The sequence below is a fragment of the Schistocerca cancellata genome, chromosome 4, assembly GCF_023864275.1.
Source record: "Schistocerca cancellata isolate TAMUIC-IGC-003103 chromosome 4, iqSchCanc2.1, whole genome shotgun sequence".
NCBI lineage: Eukaryota > Metazoa > Arthropoda > Insecta > Orthoptera > Acrididae > Schistocerca > Schistocerca cancellata.
This window is the reverse complement of record NC_064629.1, coordinates 349,366,564-349,384,441: the sequence shown is the minus strand read 5'-3', so window position 1 is coordinate 349,384,441 and position 17,878 is coordinate 349,366,564. Positions and strand designations below refer to the sequence as shown.

The window sequence follows — 17,878 nt, the reverse complement described above, 5'->3', positions numbered from 1 at the left end:
TGATAATGGTGGCTTTTCTGCATTGTTAAAGCCCATCATCCACTCACAAACTGCTGCTTGGACTGTCACACACTAACTGACTAGCAGGTTGCAGTGCACTCAAGCAGACTGTAAGCAAACATAACTATTACGGCATAAAGTCAAGTACCGGCATGTCAGTCAGGAATGATAGAGAAGAGATGGCTGTGAGAAGAAGTCAGCCAACTGCACGCTGACTGACCCCTCTCCAGGAAGACAATGCAACAGCAGTGGCCCCTATGTGAAGAGGACATAAGCACGGTGCCAACTGGGGATGGCCCAGTTTGATAGTAGCTGCAACATTAGCAACTAGGGTAGCAGCATCAACGCTATTTACTTCGCTTGTACACTCTATGTAACTCAAACATCAAATTGTTTATCCTGAAGAAGATTGCTTGTTTTATATGTTGCCCTTTGCTTGCAACACATCTGTGTAATTGTAAAAGGTAAGTATTGTAAATTTCTTTTTTGTAATAAGACTCAATAATATGATTTGTTTGAATGTTTGTCTAGCAAACCTAGTAAACAGGCTTCCTAGACACCACAATAACATCATACCTAGCCACTAGGCAGACTGAATAGCACAAGCAAGTGTCAGTGTAAAAACGTTTCAAAGTATGATGTCTCGTACATGACTCACACTAGAAAACAGCAACAAACACCACTGACATTATAATTTACATTTTAATTTGTTAATGTCCATAATCATTGCTACATTTAAAAAATGTGAGTTTGCACAAAAATACATTTTCTAAGTATTACTGCAATCTGTTGATTGTCCAAGAAAATGAACCCCTGGCTAGCAATCCATTCTGTGAAAATTGCACATCAATAACACTTTCCATTGCTGCAATATTTGTAGTGCAAGTTTTAGGTGCTTCACCCTGTATATACACCCTGTGGCCGTCCAAATGTTTATTACAGCATTGTGTAAAAATCTGAAGTAAAGTGGTCGAGAACTTTTTGATATTTTTATTAAAAATGTTAAACAACAACTTGTCTTTATACAGAAGTATAGATGCACTTAAGTCTTAGAAAGTATTTTCTGAAGGTATTCATCTACAGCAGGGGTAGTCAACCTTTCTTCACCTACTGCCCACTTTTGTATCTCTACTAGTAGTAAAATTTTCTAACTGCACCGTTTCCAGAGTAATGGTGATTTATGAAGTACATAAGTTGCTTCAGTTTATAAATTTATAAAGCAGAATAAGTTAAAGCATATAGTAATAATTCCTTACCAAATGCTCTCTGTCAAAATTTTATGGAAAAATAATGAAAATGTTTTTCAAACCCCTACAACCTACCAACCCCCATGAAAGCTCGAATGCCAAGTAGGTAATATGGACCAGATTAACTGTCACTAGTCTAGAATGTGGTCTTATACTGAAGTGAAACGTGAATAATAAATGCTTCAGACAAAAAGAGAATAGCAGTTTTTTCAATGTGGTGTTACAGGAGAAGGATGAATATTAGGTAGACAGATAGGCTGACTTACATGGTAATACTAGATCAACTGGGGAGAAAAGAAACTTGTGGCACAAGTTGACAAAAAGAAGGAAACAGTTAATAGGGCATATAGCGAGGCATCAATGAATCATCAGTCATCAGTCTAGAAATGGAGGGGAGTTGTATATGTATATGTGACTTTCTTTTGGTGGGGCGGGGAGAGGGGCGAAGGAACCATAGAAGGAGAGCAAGGCTTGACAACAGTGAGCAGACTCAGATAGATATAGGTTGCAGTGATTCTGCAGAGATGAAGTGGCTTGCACAGGATAGACTAGTGTGGAGAGCTGCACCAAACCAGTCTTCAGACTGAGTTTGTCAGTCTTGAATATTGTGCCACGGAATACTTGAGACCAGACATAACAAATAACCTGATCAATATAAATATGACCATCGCTACATCAGAACAACTAAAGTCCACTATAAAAGTTTTAAAATCAAAACAGGTATGATAAAATGTCAACAAAATTAATTAAAGAGTGGATAAGTTACATTATCCTGGGTACCTTCACTGTGCATTGTTATGGAGAGCCAAAATAAGTTTTGCGTTATGTTTTTAATAATGTCATGTTTACATGAATTGTACAATGTGATGTGTTTCTGAGCAGGTCTTGAGGAGAGAAAATGGATTATTGAATAACAAATACACAGTGCTATTTCAAAAAGATATATTGCTATTTATATCTTCATAACAAATAAGGTTACAAGAAAGCCGATCATTCTGGTTAATATCCACTGGGTAGCTAAACATTTGCTTACACATTTTTCACTTCTTTTATGAACAAAAAGTTATTTGGGATAGCCTTGTTAAATGAGACCCCCTGTATTGTGTGAAAACTGCCACTCAGAGTCTACGTTTGAGACTGGAAGCCAAACTGCCTTTAGTACAAAATCAGACAGTTAACAACATCCATATATACTGCTGGCAGAAAAGTTGTTATTTCACTAAATTATTAAGGGCTTTGTATCCCTTCAGACTATGTAAACTGAAGAGACCTGTCATTTCAGGTATATATAACAGGCTGTTTGCCATCTCATCATTAATAGAGTTCATCATTATCATCCTTTTGTTGGAACAGGAATCTACCAATGTGAACACAGACTTGCATGTATCTGCGGTCATAAAAGTTGGCAGGCTGGTCTAAGGAGCAGCTCATTGCGATTCACTGTTTTCTTTGCCTCTGCTTGAAGTACTTTTCTTCATGTTTTATAACAGTTGCTAGTTTCATCATTAAAAATTCCATTTCTAATGATAATGAATCCATCTTCAATTTGTTTTAACTTGGAGTAGATCTAACAGTTTTAACCACAAACATTATATTACCAAAAACTTTTATGCAGCAAATTGTACCAAAAATAATGCATTTTGGGAAGAGCTTTAATTCTGCACAATAATTAGTTTCCATTTTTGTGAGAGATAAGTACAAATACAAAAACAACCAAACACAACATTTCAGCTTGAGAACACATAAATCAATATGGCGCCTGTTTGGTTTGCTTCTATCAAGGAATCACAGAGCAGGACAAATGTCTCACAAAGATATTTCTGGCTGTAAACTAGAATGCTGTGAACGTTTATCACAGTATTTACTAAATATTATTTTTACTATTTTGTCAGGTGAATAGCCTGAGTGATTGGAAGATATGGAACAATGAGGAACTATGTTGATTTCTGTGTTTACAAAGCTAAAGGGCCATATTTTGTGGTTTTAAGTTTATAATTGTGTAATATGAAAAGATGCATTTTAACTAATGTATCACACTAAAGATCTCTCCAATGTTTTTCTAATGATTTATAGCATAGGATCTGACAGAATGAACAGTAGGATTTGAAAACAAGCACAAGTATATTTCTCAGGTATTATGCAATATGAGGATTTTGGACAGGCTTGAAAGAAGGAGATAGGGTAGAACTTGTGTGGATGCAGAAAGTAGTAATGTTACAGAAGTTATGGGTGTAATGTAGCATTATCAACTCCAAGAACTTGTGAAAATGTGTGTGGATTTTCTACAGTGCCAGACCTGAAGTAAATAAGTGTGTAGATTGCTTCATGAGTGATTTAAGTGGGATAATATCTAGTCCATTGGGTGATAACAGGACTCTTAGAGGCCATGGAGCCTAGGCCAGATGTACAGGGAAACGTATGTGCCAATGATTTTTTGTATCATGCAGAAAGGAAATGCACACTGTAATTTTGTTGTGATACTGCAGAGGATGCACAAGAAGCTACCAATAAAGCTGACTGTATTGCAGATATTGTGAATAATGAAGTGGTACAGATGCACTTATTTCCAAAGGATGCAGATTCATTCCCATCTGTGGTGGCACTGCATCCTCAGAAGGGGGAGGGTGTAGGTGAAGAACAAGGAAAAATGATAATGAGACTGTTAGTCATGTCAACAAGGCAAAATCCTTTCAGGAGGGTGTTCCCATATATCAGGAGGATCGTAAAAGTGGTGACACTTGCAATATAATATGTACTGGAGATATGATGGGCCATCATGCAAAAACTGAGCTATGGTGATATGTAATGAAACTTGGGGGAACAGTCTTCCAGGCGGGGTGAACTGTCACCAGTGATAAAACAGCCACATGGTTCATCTGTCATGAAGACTAAACCAATTAAACTGTGGGCAAAATCATTAAGGTTCAATTCATATGATGTAGTACCACAACCCATAGGGAAATGTAACAGTTCAAGAAGAAACCAATGTGTGAATGAATAGTGTTATAGTGAGGGAAATGAGGGGAATTAACTGTCAATGTATTGTGTGTGATTCTAACATATGTGGGTTTTGCTTGCACATAGTTATAGGGACATGTTTTTTAGGAAAATGAAAGAGGAACAGCTGTTGCAGAGAGAAAGTTTTGGTTAGTGTAACAAAAGAGAAGGTTAAGAACTGGCTGCATGAAAAGAGATGGTGAAGATAAGAAACAACAGTGTCAGACCACTTACTATTAAGGATGATTCATTAACGGTAATTTGTTAAGAGAGAAAGACTCTTTTCCATATCTGTTGGTAATGATGTTAGAGGGTACATTATTTTGCATTAATATTTGTTATGATTAATGGCATAAATATGTTTTTTCAATGATTAGGATGCTTAATGGATGCTGTTGCAGATTTATTGGGTGTTCTGTGAGACTGGATCTTGTGAGATAATGCAGGGATGGGAATGTAAGAGATTAATGACATAGTGCTCAAAGCAATTTTTGCATGATGATTAGTAAAGGATTTAAGCAATTTGCAGCAAACTGAAGATTTTCCAGTGATTAGAGGGATTAATAGGAATTGGTGTTAACAGTTTTATTTTGTTTTGTGTAATTTTGTGTGGAATACTGTTTATTTCACCAGTATACTTGAAATAACTTTATATCATAAAATGGAAGTAACAGGGAACAGGTTCTGAAATACCAGCTTAGCATAATATACAAGTAAGCAGGACCACCTGTTGTGAAGAACAAGTTGTAAGAAAGTTTGTGAGAGGGAAAGCATTCCCCAGTATTTTTGGTAATTTGTTGAATGAAACGTCAGGCAAGTAAATTAAGTATGCATGACTTTCTGACAGACATCAGCACCTTCCTGAGTAAATCAATTTATCATTAAGTAGTTGGTAAGGAATGATACACAGGAGTGAAGAATCTGGTAACATTACTCTGTTAGTTTGTAAGTGGTCAGTTAAGGAAGCTACTGGTCATGGGAAAAATGGAGGTGCCAGTGGGGTAATATGCACAGAAATATGCAGTCAATGAACCTTGTGGATTAACTTATGTTCTTAAAGAAAATATACGGTACACAATTATTAGTTTCAGAATGTATGTTGAGTCTTTGCAGAGTGACTGTGAGCTAACATCTGGAGACTGCATCTACCCGAGGGGGGAGGTGCGTAGTGCCATGACCATATTTTGATGCTATTTAGCAAAATAGTGACAATGCCACTGCTACTGGAAAAGGCCATGGGACTGGACATGCTCAGCACTAGTCAAATGTTGTTATGTCAGATGCAGCAACGCCACTGGCTAATTACAACACTGCAGGCCAGACAAGATGCCAACACCATAATAACAATGACACATTGGAAAGGTAGAACTACTGCAGCATTGGTAGGCCAATTACTACACATCCAATTCATGGCCTTGTTTTGGCCTACATGCTTGAGAGTGATGCTTTGGCAAAACAAGTTTGCACTCATCATTTTAGGCAATGGTATAACAGTCTGGCTGCCACCAACTACAAGGAGATGTCTACATTTGTCTATGAAGTGACATGGTTCTACAAGCAACCACCACGAGACTTGGTCTCCACTAACTGCAGGCCAATGGCTGTCTCTTAGTCCAATGTTGTGGTTTAGTGCCTTCCAGTAGTGGGCCACTTCCAAGATCACTTCAGCTACAGCCAGCGATCTACATTGAATGGTAGCCATTAATGACCAGGGTGGTGAAGTTGCTCAGCCACCAATGCCTGTGAGGGGAAAAAAGTCATTGTAGGACGATGGTATGATACCACACCTTCTGCAGTGTCCTGCCCTGGGCAGCAGAGCTGTGCCTAGATGGCATACTCTGCAGGTGAGCATTTCCATTGAGCCACTGGCATCACAGCACACTACGGAGCACATATCGTAGAGGGCATTAAAGAGTGTTGCCACCACAGAGTGCCATCATGAGTGTTATAGTTTGTTCTTCAATAAAACGAAAACAAACAAACACCATCCAAACAGACCTTGTAGGCCAGCGTCATCCTCAGCCAATAAGTGTCACTGAATGCAGATACAGAGGGGCATGTGGTCAGCACTCCACTCTCCCAGCCATAGTCAGTTTTCATGATCAGTGCTGCTACTTCTCAATCAACTAGCTTCTCAACTGGCCTCTCAAGGGCTGAGTGCACCCCACTTGCCAACAGCACTCAGCAAACACAGATGGTGACCCATCCAAGTGCTAGTCAAGCCCAACAGCACTTTACTTCAGTGATCTGACAGGAACTGGTGTTATCACTGCAGCAAGGCTGTTGGCTCCTCAATAACATGTATGACTAATAATGACGTGCCTCTGAGCAACTATCAGCCATCATCCTGACAACAACCTCCCGCTTTAACTCAACACTGCCAATGGAGAGATCATCTGCCCCAGGCCCCTATACAAATAACATACTGATGAGCCAAAACTTTAGAACCACCTGCTTAATAGCTTGTTTTTCCATCTTTAGAACAAAATACATCACTGATTCTGCTTATCAGGGATCCGATAGTTTGTTGGTAGGTTTGTGGAGGTATGTGGCATTAAATGTCTATGCACAGGTCATGTAATTTGTGTAAATAACAGGCCACTGATTTGCGTATGTGGTGATGGCACTTGATAGTGCCCCAGATTGGTTCCATAGGATTTACAAGGGAATTTGGTTACTGAGCCATCAATGCGAGTTCACCATAATGCTACTCAAACCACTGTATAATGGGCATTCAAAAAGAAACAAGCTGGGGGCATAATTACAGAAACCATTACCTGTATGTTAGAAGTATTGACCATGGCTTTTGAGACACTTGTCCGACTGTGACACAAGGCAGTGAAAGGCTGTCTCATAAAATTCTCAGGGCTGCGATGTTAACCAGTTCCGCACGTACAGCTGGATGTCACCATCCAAGGTGAATTGTTTGTCCCTCGCAGCCTTTTTAAGGGGACCAAAAATTCATTCCTTCTGATTCACTTCCTGCAGCACGGGACAACAGTTAATGTCCAGCATTACTTGCAAACCTTGACCATCCTTCGCCAAGCGATCAAATCAAAACGACTAGACAATCTCACTCATGGGGTCATTCTGCTCCATGACAATGCAAAGCCTCATACGGCCAACACAGTCACGGCACTCCTGCAGAAATTCAAATGGGAGGTTCTTGGCCACCCTCCATACAGTCCAGACCTCTCTCTCTCTGATAATGCCATTTTTGGTCCCCTTAAAAAGTCTCTGAGGGACAAATGATTCACCTTGGACAACAACATCCAGCTGTACATGTGGAACTGGTTAACATCACAGCCTCAGAAATTTTATGAGACAGCCATCCACCGCCTTGTGTCACAGTGGGACAAGTGTCTCAACAGTCAGGGTCAGTACTTCTAACATACATGTACTGGTTTCTGTAATTATGCCTCCAGCTCATTTCTTTTTGAACACCCCTTATAGCATGGTTCTGGTATCGAGATACAGACAATTATAGAGCTGAAAGATCACAATGTATGATGAAAGATGGTCTCCAAAACATTTGTGCATGCACCACTGCTATGCTCTTTTGGCAGAGATGCCACAGATCACCTTCTAACCTACTTTACAGAGCAGACAAGGCTCTGAATTCCACTTTCTGTGAAGAGTCATGGATGTTCAATCAAATTTAGCACCTAATGGTAGTTTCACTGTCATTTTAGCTCTTTCTGTAGATGCTCACAACAGTAGCATTTGAACATTCGACTAGCTCCAGCATTTTTGGGATATCGCTCACAGGCTCTGCGTAACAATAATCTGCCCTTTATCAAAGTCATTCATCTCAATGGATTTCCTCATTTTCAGCCATAGCTTGGTCTCCCTGTGTCTGCTCCACTTACGTACTTTTGTTACTATGTCAGGCACCCACAACGCCACCAGGCGGCATCCAACATCACGATGGGCAGTGGTCATAATGTTCTCCTAATCAGTGTAAAGAAAACGCTGTTTGTACTATCTGTGACTTTTCTGAGTTCTTGATTGTGCTGATGAAAGATTGTTTAGCCAGTTCCATTGCATGCCTACAGTCATGTGCCAAGAACAAGAAGTGGAGAAACCTTCTCAGCATACTTCACTGCAAGAATAATACCTAACACAGAAAGAATGAACATTAGATACAGATTCCTTCAAAGTTCAGTTCTCGTGATTGTAATATGTATGAATATTCTGTTCAAAAGTTTGGAGAGTCTGCCTAGAATTTTAATGTTTACAGTTGGCACAATGTGACATGATGTATTGAATCAGGCTGTTTTCTAGAGAGTGACAGTGTTCCGATAACATGTGTTAGAAACCCATACAATGGTGAGATGTGACCTGTGAACATAACTAGGGAGCCGTATTGTGATTATAAAGTGCTTGACCTGTAAAAAGAGAGATTCCAGTATCACGACTTTCCAGGGGATGTCTTTTTGAAATTTACATGTCTTAAAATGTTATTGTAGTGCTTTTTTCTCAGAAGAGGTAGGGGTATGGCATACCAGCCTGTACCACACAAATCAAGCACTGTTCTTCTGTCATGTGAATAACACTTTATGTTATCAAACTAGGCAGAAATATTGTTATTTTCAACATTTACTAATAGTAGTGAATATTAAAATTATGCTTGTAATATTAAATTATCAAATTTGAAATTTTTCATTTAATGTATTGAAATTTATTTATTCTAATGCAAGGAGCCAAAATGGCAATTTATTCTAATGCAAGGAACTAACATGGCAAAACAGCCAATCAAATTATGACTCTAAAAATAAAATTAGCAGCAATAGCAATATTAAATATTATTTGACTAAAATACACATATGGATCTTAAGTTTCATTGATAAGAAGTCAAAAGTAAGCCACAACCAGTACTTTGATCAAGGGCCATTGCTTTACAATTCCACATATAATCCAGGCTTGAATATTTTTTAGCCCTTCCTTCCTCTCCCCCTAAAATTAATCATATGGAAACCTATGGAATGCACTGAACATTCAACATTCACAGTTATAAGATATCAAACTAATTACCCTAAAAAAATGAAATATCTGGAGAAAGAAAAAACTATAGCCTCATTCGAGGATGGCTCGCATCACTTTTATCATACAGGGTGAATCACCAACAATTGCCAACTAGAATAACTCCAAAAGTATGACAGAAGTTGAAAAGTTTGTGGAACAAATGTTGCATGGGACAATGGGGGCCATAATATGACGTTAGTTTTTTGTTGCTAGGTGGGGTCACTTCAGAGATATGAAGCTCAACTTAGTTTTTTTTTTTTTTTTTTAAATGGGATGCTGTAGTTTGGTACTTATTTTCTGACAGCGGCTATCGAGACGAATCCAATTATGTGTAACAGTAAGATCTTTGAAGGTCAACAAAGGTTACAAAGGTGGCATGAACATCCATTTATAGAAGGTGTTCGAACTGATGACCATTGGTATCAATGCAGTGCTCCAATCTTCTTATCACGGACAGAATGGTATTCCTTATCACATCGGCACTTATCAAAGTACATGCTCTAACAATGCTCCCCTGCAAATCTTCAGGTGTAGTTGGAACATCTTTATAAACAATGTCTTTTACGAATCCCCACAAGAAAAAATCCAGAGGCGTCAAGTCTGATCTGGGAACTGTCTCTGCAACTCATTTCTAGCCATCAACGAAAAATGTGATTTTCAGTTGCCCAATAATGAATGTTATGCAAATTAACATTTCCATGATTCGTGAATGTAGCCTTGTCAGTAAATAAAATCAAATAAAAATGAATGTTGTGTGGCTAGGTCCTCCCGTCTGGTAGATCGTTTGCCGGGTGCAGGTCTTAAGAGTTGATGCCACTTCGGTGACCTGCGCATCGATGGGGATGAAATGATGATGATTAGGACAACACAACACCCAGTCCCTGAATGGAGAAAATCTCTGACCCAATCGGGAATCGAACCCAGGCCCTTAGGATTGACATTCTGTCACGCTGACCACTCAGCTACCGGGGGCGGACTATAAAATCAAATTAATAAATGTGTCATCCCTCTGAATCTGAAGTTGAGCCCATCAGCAGAATTCAATGCGACACGTAAAATCTGTGCCAGTTAATTCTTGGTAGAGACTGATATGGTAAGAATAATATTTACGGTGATGCAGAACATGAACAACACTACTCTGGTTCATGACAGATTCCCTTACGATTTGACACAAACTGACACAAGGATCTTGAACCACAGTGGCAAGAGTAGCAATTTCCGTTTCCTCGTTAGTAACTTTCCTTTTCTGGATATGTTTCCAAAGCATTAAAGATCCAGTTGTTCTTTATCATACACATATTCAAATGCACGATATGTAGGGTGAGTACATTGAGGATATCTTTCAGTGTATAAGTCTCTAGCTCTCACTGAATTTCGTTGGAGTTCTCCACAAATGAAAAGCTTATCAACTTGTTTTTCAAAGGGACACATCATGTAACTTTTGTCCCACAAACGTTTCAGCTCCTATCATACTTTTGGAGTTATTCTTGCTGGCAATAGTTAGTGACTCACCCTGTATATCACCTTACTGTAAATGGAAAACTACCTATTTCTTTGTAAGAGAGATATTAAAAATTTGAAATCAAAATGAATTAATATAAATAAATTTAAAAATTAATGCATATATTTACAAACTAAACTAATCACAGATGTCACTAATAAAGACATGCCATTTTGTAAGAGAATTTAATAACAGTTTTCACTTATCTTTATCAGTGTAAAGAAAACCCTGTTTGTACTATCTGTGACTTTTTTGAGGTCTTGATTGTGCTGATGAAAGATTGTTTAGCCAGTTTCTGACTGTACGTCAGAAGACACACAAAATCTCTAACATCTGCATAAGCCAGAAGGCACAAAATACCTGTAACATCTTTGGAGTGATTTTTATACAATGAGTGGACATAAACTTCAGTTAAAACTTCTGGACTGAAAGGATGTGGCCAGTATATAAAAATATTCTCTAAAATTTTAAACCCCAAAGAAAAAACATTTATGTCATCCTCTAGTGACAACTGGTGTGTGTAAAATTATGTGTAGTTGTTGCCAAGTATATATTGGAAATACGAGAAGAAGTATTACCAAGAGCTTAGCTAAGCATGAGAGGAACTGTCACTTTGGATACTGTGGAGTGATATTAGTATTTGAGCAAAGACAATGTATTATCATGTTCACTTGTGTAGACAGGCAAAAAAATTTATAAATGTCATGACAATTTTTACGAAGAAGATGATGGAGTTACATTAAATAAAATAGGGATGTTGACTCTATGCCAGTTGACTAATGAATGATTGCTTTTAATCAAGAATCATTTCAACAGCCACAGATAACCATGCATTCAACAACATGTAGTGGATAGTGGTGCTTTCTAAACAGCTCTATAAATCTGGGGCCCTCTCAAGGTTTCTATGTAGACGACAATTTATCTCTGAAAATGTTTCCCAAAAGGGGGGACAAAAAGTGAGTAAATACGTGTATATGTCATCCACAGGCTCTCAGTTCAGAAGCCTTAACTTAAGAAAACACTGGCTGTGAAAGTCTACATTGCATCATGAATAGATGTAAAGTGTAAATACTGAGATCTTCAGGAAAATTGTTTGCAATGCAGATCCAAACAAATTGCACCTATGCAACATTTGTCCTAAAAAGTGTGTTTCTCCTATCCATCAAATGATGTAACCATATACATAAATGTCAATCAGTTTTAAAAAATTTTACATCATTGTCTGTCAGCAATGTTATCTGGTAATGGAGCAAAGCCTCCAAAATGTGTTACAATTTTAATAGGTTTTAATGTTCAGTGTATGGTTATGAAGTATTTACTTATTTATAGTTTAAACACAGAGTGATGGGAGCAGCTTATCTGAAGCATATTTCTTGTTTTTTAGGGTTCTGTACCCCAATCGGTAAAAACAGAACTCTTAAAGGATTGCCTTGTTGTCATTCTGTCATTCTGTCTCTCTCTCTCTCTCTCTCTCTCTCTCTCTCTCTCAGGGCTAAGACCCATTTTTCTCAGGAACAGACAGACATATCTAGTTGAATGGTTCAAATGGCTCTGAGCACTATGGGACTCAACTGCTGTGGTCATAAGTCCCCTAGAACTTAGAACTACTTAAACCTAACTAACCTAAGGACAGCACACAACACCCAGCCATCACGAGGCAGAGAAAATCCCTGACCCCGCCGGGAATCGAACCCGGGAACCCGGGCGTGGGAAGCGAGAACGCTACCGCACGACCACGAGATGCGGGCTATCTAGTTGAAATTTATGTCACATACTAAGGTCTATGGGTCCTTGGTGGTGTAAAACAATTAAGGAGACATGTATGTGAATAACTGTCAAAAGATCAATTTTTTAAATTTTTGTCTTAAAAAATTCTCTGTAGTTTTCTGAATGAGGAAAAGTTTACTTTCAAGATAATGGACCACAGAAGGTACCAAATTAGAGGAATTTAAAAGTGGCTGCATGCACCACGACTTCCCCGTGGCATGCAGTCAGCTCTGTTAAAAATAAAGTTTGTGTATTCAAATCTTGAGCTGACACAAAAATTTAAAAAAAAAATGGAATGTGTTTGACATGTCCAGAAAAGGTTAGCTAGAAGACTGAGGAACTTGAAAAGGAATTTGAAGGGAAAGAAATTAGCCGATCGTAAATGCATTAGCGGACGTGGTCGGCTTACAGATGAAGAAATAGACAGGTTGCAGAATTATTATGGACAAGCCATAAGACAAAATAAAAATGAACTTGAGGGAATGAAAAAGGCACTATGAGCTACCTTCTTTCATAAATCCTCCAAAGATGACAATGCACGTGATGCACTCTGCCCATCTGGCAGTGATTGATGGTGTGGCTGTTACTCAAGGGGGGACTGATGACCTCAGCAGTTGAGTCCCATAGTGCTCAGAGCCATTTGTTACTCAAGGTGAGGCCTACAACCATAAACATTCTTTGCCATTTGCTATAATGGAAGTCGTAAAACCTATATACAGGGATCTTAGTGACACAAGATCATTAGAAAAATGTTTACATGGTAGGACTCAAAATCCAAATGAAGATTTCAATAACTGTATATGGGAACAGATACAAAAACTGTTCTAGCAGGACAAAATACTTTGAAAATAGGTATGCTAAATGCTGTTCTATATTTCAATGATGGTAAATGTTATGGAACTGATGGGAGTGCCTGATGGACTAAATATGCATAGAGCTCTAATAGCCACTGACTGAAGGAGACTATTTGAAATAGAAAAATCAGTGTGGTAAGCCACCAAAGAAGCAAGAACGAGAAGAAGAAATGTGAAAAAGAGAAGGAAGGAAGAACAACACAGGAAACAAGATGAATATGGACCTGGGATGCATAAGTGCCATGCAAGTTTAATAGAAAATGCAAGTGTTAACTTTGACTTGAATTTCCCAAAAGTTAAATTATTTCATGTACTGTTACATATTGGCTAAAAACTATTAAAGATAAAGAGCTGGAATTTTGTATGCTGTCTTAAAACATGCTTAACTAAAAAGCAGATTACTCTTGTGACTTAACTTTCAAAATAAAATGCTTTTTTGAAGAACAACCCTGAATTCATTTCCGAAATTTTTGATAATCATACTTAAAATTTTTTGTACCACAATTTATGACAGCACCATCTTTTCAATAGTCTGCTTTAAAGATAATAGTGTAAAGAACTTACAGAAAAAAATAAACCTTCTACTTTCTTTGTATTTTGAGTAATGTGTACCTATGATGCACGTAAGTAATTAGCATTGTTTATTTTTATTGCAACAAAAAAAAGGTGTGAAAGCTAAAGCTGTCGTTCATACATACAAATGTTCCCAAAAGATGTTTTAAACGAGGTAAGCATTATATGGGCTGACAAATCTTATTTTTTGAGTTATACTGTTTAGAAAACTGACAATTTTTTGAAGGTTTCCCCTGGTATTCATGGACCAGTCCCCTTAAGCTTCTAAGTTGAATGCAATCAAAACATACAGCCATTTACGTCACATATTTAGATACTTGCAAACTCACACACCAAAACATATTATGGTACTTCCCACTGACCTAGAATCATGAAATTTGGCAAGAAGCAAGGTTTCACATTATGACTAATGGAAAAAATCCAAAAATTATTAATTTGTAATTATATCAAAAGAAAAAAATATTTTTTTGTCAATTTTTATCTGTCTGTCTGCCCATCTGTTAAGATGTCTTGTTTGCGTATCAAGTTAAAATTTATATCAAGTTCAAATTTATGCTACATACTAAGGTCTATGCTCCCTTGGCATTGTAAAATATTTAAGCTTCTACGTTAATGCAATCAAAAGATACAGCTATTTATGTCACATATTTTGAAACTTGCAAACTCACACACCAAAACTTATATGGTACTTCCGATTGACCTAGAATCAGAAATTTGGCGAGAAGCAATTTTCCACACTATGCCTAAAATTTTTAAAAATCCAAAAATAGTTAAACTGTAATTATAGCGCATAAAAATATATTTCTGCCATTAGAACTTACACTGCATTCACCATCCATCAAAAACTTAATAGAAAAATATTACTGCATGCAAACGTAAAATGTAAGTTGTAGTCATGTTCTAGTAAAATAATAAAAAATATGTTATTAAATCTCCTCTCTCTACATATGTAAACAGAAGTCCCCTGCTCACTTCATTTTGTATGTCTGGGCTAGTATCAGGAACTATTGTAGAAATTTTGATATGGTCTTGGAATCCCCAGCACTGATATCTTGCCTATATGAATACTCCAATACCCATAACAGGCAAAAATCATCAAGACTCTCAATTCCTGGGGTTGATGAACTACACACACACACACACACACACACACACACACACACACAAAATTAAGTTAGTATTGAGCCCCCAGTGCTCCGTTTGCAAGTTCTACTAGCACTTGACTGTTTGTTGTTGGTTTGTTGGTGTTTTTTTTTTTTTTTTTTGGGGTGGGGGTGGGGGTGGGGGTGGGGGTATGTGGGAACGTGTTACTAGTGTCATCATCATTCCTTGTCTAAAGCCCTGGAGGAATTTACCACCTGCTATAAAGAAAATCACCTAATCACCTGAATCCAAATCCTGCCAAAACTCAGACCTAGCAATTTCACCTCAGGAACAAAGAAGCAGCTAAAACTCTTCAAATCATCTGAGAAGGAATTGCTCTTGAAGACTGTCTGACTCCAAAATATCTGGGAGTGATTCTGGGCCATATCTGTACAGAAAGTGTCTACCAGAAACAACACAGTACAGAAACTGACAAGTTGAATACGCATCATGAGAAATAGTGTGCTAACACTGTGTTACGCCTGTGCGGACTATCAATGTTCAGCATGTTAAAAGTCCAACCAAGTCAGAAATATATATGTGGTGCTTAATGAGACCTGTTGCATTATTGTGGATCATTTAAAACCTACATCCATTGGTGAACTCTGCTGTCTTGCTAGTATAGCCCCTCCTGAAATTAGACACGAGATAGCTGCCTCATACCAGGAAAGCAAGGCTGGGACTATAAAAGTCCACCCTTTATATGGCTATCAGCCAGCACATCATCAGCTAAAATCGAGAGAAAAGTTTCTTGGCAACTACTGAAGCTGTTATAGGAAAACCAGAGCAAGCAAGAATCTCAAAGCTGCAGGGGAAATGTCTACATTTGGAAGAGCCCCCTCCTGGCTATTCAGAGAAGTGAATGCTCTCAGCAGATTATGCTCTAGTACCATGAGATGCAAAACCAATCTGCAGAAGTTGGGACTTCCTGTGGAGTAAGTTTTTTGCACATGTGGTACTGTTTCGACTAACAACTATCTACTACAATGTTCTTCAACTCCAGCCACATGCACCATGAGGGAGACCTGATGAGTGGGACAATGAACGCACCCAATGTGGCCAATTTCTAGTCAATCAATGAATAAAATGATGTCAACACTCAATTTCCTTTTGTTGATTCTATACTTTGTACTTCTGACAAAATAATAAAGGAAAGAAAATCATTTTCTATTCCTGTTTTTTGGCTGAAGGCTGTTCAAACATTTTAAAGTTGAATCAGGAAGATGTCAGTGTGCATGCTTCAAATGTAGCCTACTGTAATTTTAAGTTTCTTGCATCATAAATGAAAGTCAAGTTTAATGCCCTTGCTTCAGAGACTGAAACAGTACATGTGATGTAGATATTTTTATAGGCCTGATGTAAATGCATGACAAATGAAACTAAGTTCATCTGTGTTACTAGCACCACAGATAGTATTAATATATTTTTTTATCTATGTATCACAAAGAAGCATAAGTTTATCTATAATACTTGTAGTGTTGAAACACATAGTTATATCTGTGATGTATGCAGTCAGATGCACATGATGTGTTACTGTCTCAGTGGCCAGAAACAGTGGTTATGGGTGTGTGAGTTGTGCTCATGTGAATGTGTGCATGTTTTTTACTTTAGAAGAAGGCCCTGTGGCCGAAAGCTCAAAGCTGTGGTGCCTGTCTGCAGCTCAACGTCTCCTCTATATGGTGAGTAGCACTCAATCCTTTCCAATAGTCTCATTATTCCATACTGGATATTTTGTTGTTTCTGTAGTAACATAGTCTGAGGGACAATGAATAGAAATAACTGCTACAATACTGTACATAAGGTAACTGAAAGAAATAAGCAATGAGATGAAGAGAAATGACACTATTATCCAAAGACAATAATTACACTAAAGTCACTGTGATTTTTTATGGTCCTCTGGATACCACAAGAGGCAGGACATGGTTTTTAATAGGATGTGTGACCACCATGGACGGGAATGTGCCCTGTATGTGCTCCTATGCTGGTCACAAGACTAGTAAGCAGTTCTTCTGTAAGTGTGTTCCATTCCTCAACCAGTGTGGTTGACAACTGCTGGATGGTAGTTGGTTCTTTTGAATGTGCTTCAGTACATCTCCCCAATGCATCTCACACATGCTCAGTCGGATTTAAGTTGGAGGAATGGGCACGCCAGACCACTTGCGAAATATCCCCTTGTTCCCATAACTTCTCCACCTGTGCTGCTCGATGCAGTTGTGCATTGTCATCCATAAAAACAAAACAAAGTCAGGGCTAAATGCACCCCTGAAAAGACGCACATGGGGAAGGAGTACAGTATCACAATAACATGGACCAGCAAGTGCACCGTGTTCAAAGATTGGTAGGTCACAATGCTCACACAACACTGTGATTCCGAATACCACACCACTTTGACACCAAAATGAACATGGTTGATAATGTTGCACATACCCTCATATATCTAGAAGCGGGAACATGTAATGTGCCCAGGAACATTGTCAACCGTGATCATTTTGGTGGTCTAGATGTTACGGTGTAGGGATGCATAGTGTTGTATGGGCATATTGACCTCCAAATTTTTGAACAGAGTATATGTACCTATCAATGTTATTGGGACACTGTACTTCTTCTCCATATGTGTTTTTTCAGAGTTTCATTTGGTCGTGACTTCATTCTATGTTGACAAACACGACTGCTTTGAACTATGCAGATCGAGGAGCTCTTGGAGCGAGAGAATATTTAGTGAATGGACTGGCCTGCCCATTCCACCAATTTAATTCCATTCAGCATGTGAG

General features: G+C 38.2%; 1 protein-coding gene and 1 pseudogene across 2 annotated transcripts in view; both read right to left on the bottom strand.

Moving 5' to 3' along the window:
* Nucleotides 1-17,878, bottom strand: part of LOC126184610 (constitutive coactivator of peroxisome proliferator-activated receptor gamma-like) — a 521,164-nt gene that overhangs the window by 17,986 nt on the left and 485,300 nt on the right. The gene's annotated exons all lie outside the window — the stretch shown is intronic.
* On the bottom strand, nt 6,414-6,532 carry LOC126185943 (5S ribosomal RNA; annotated as a pseudogene).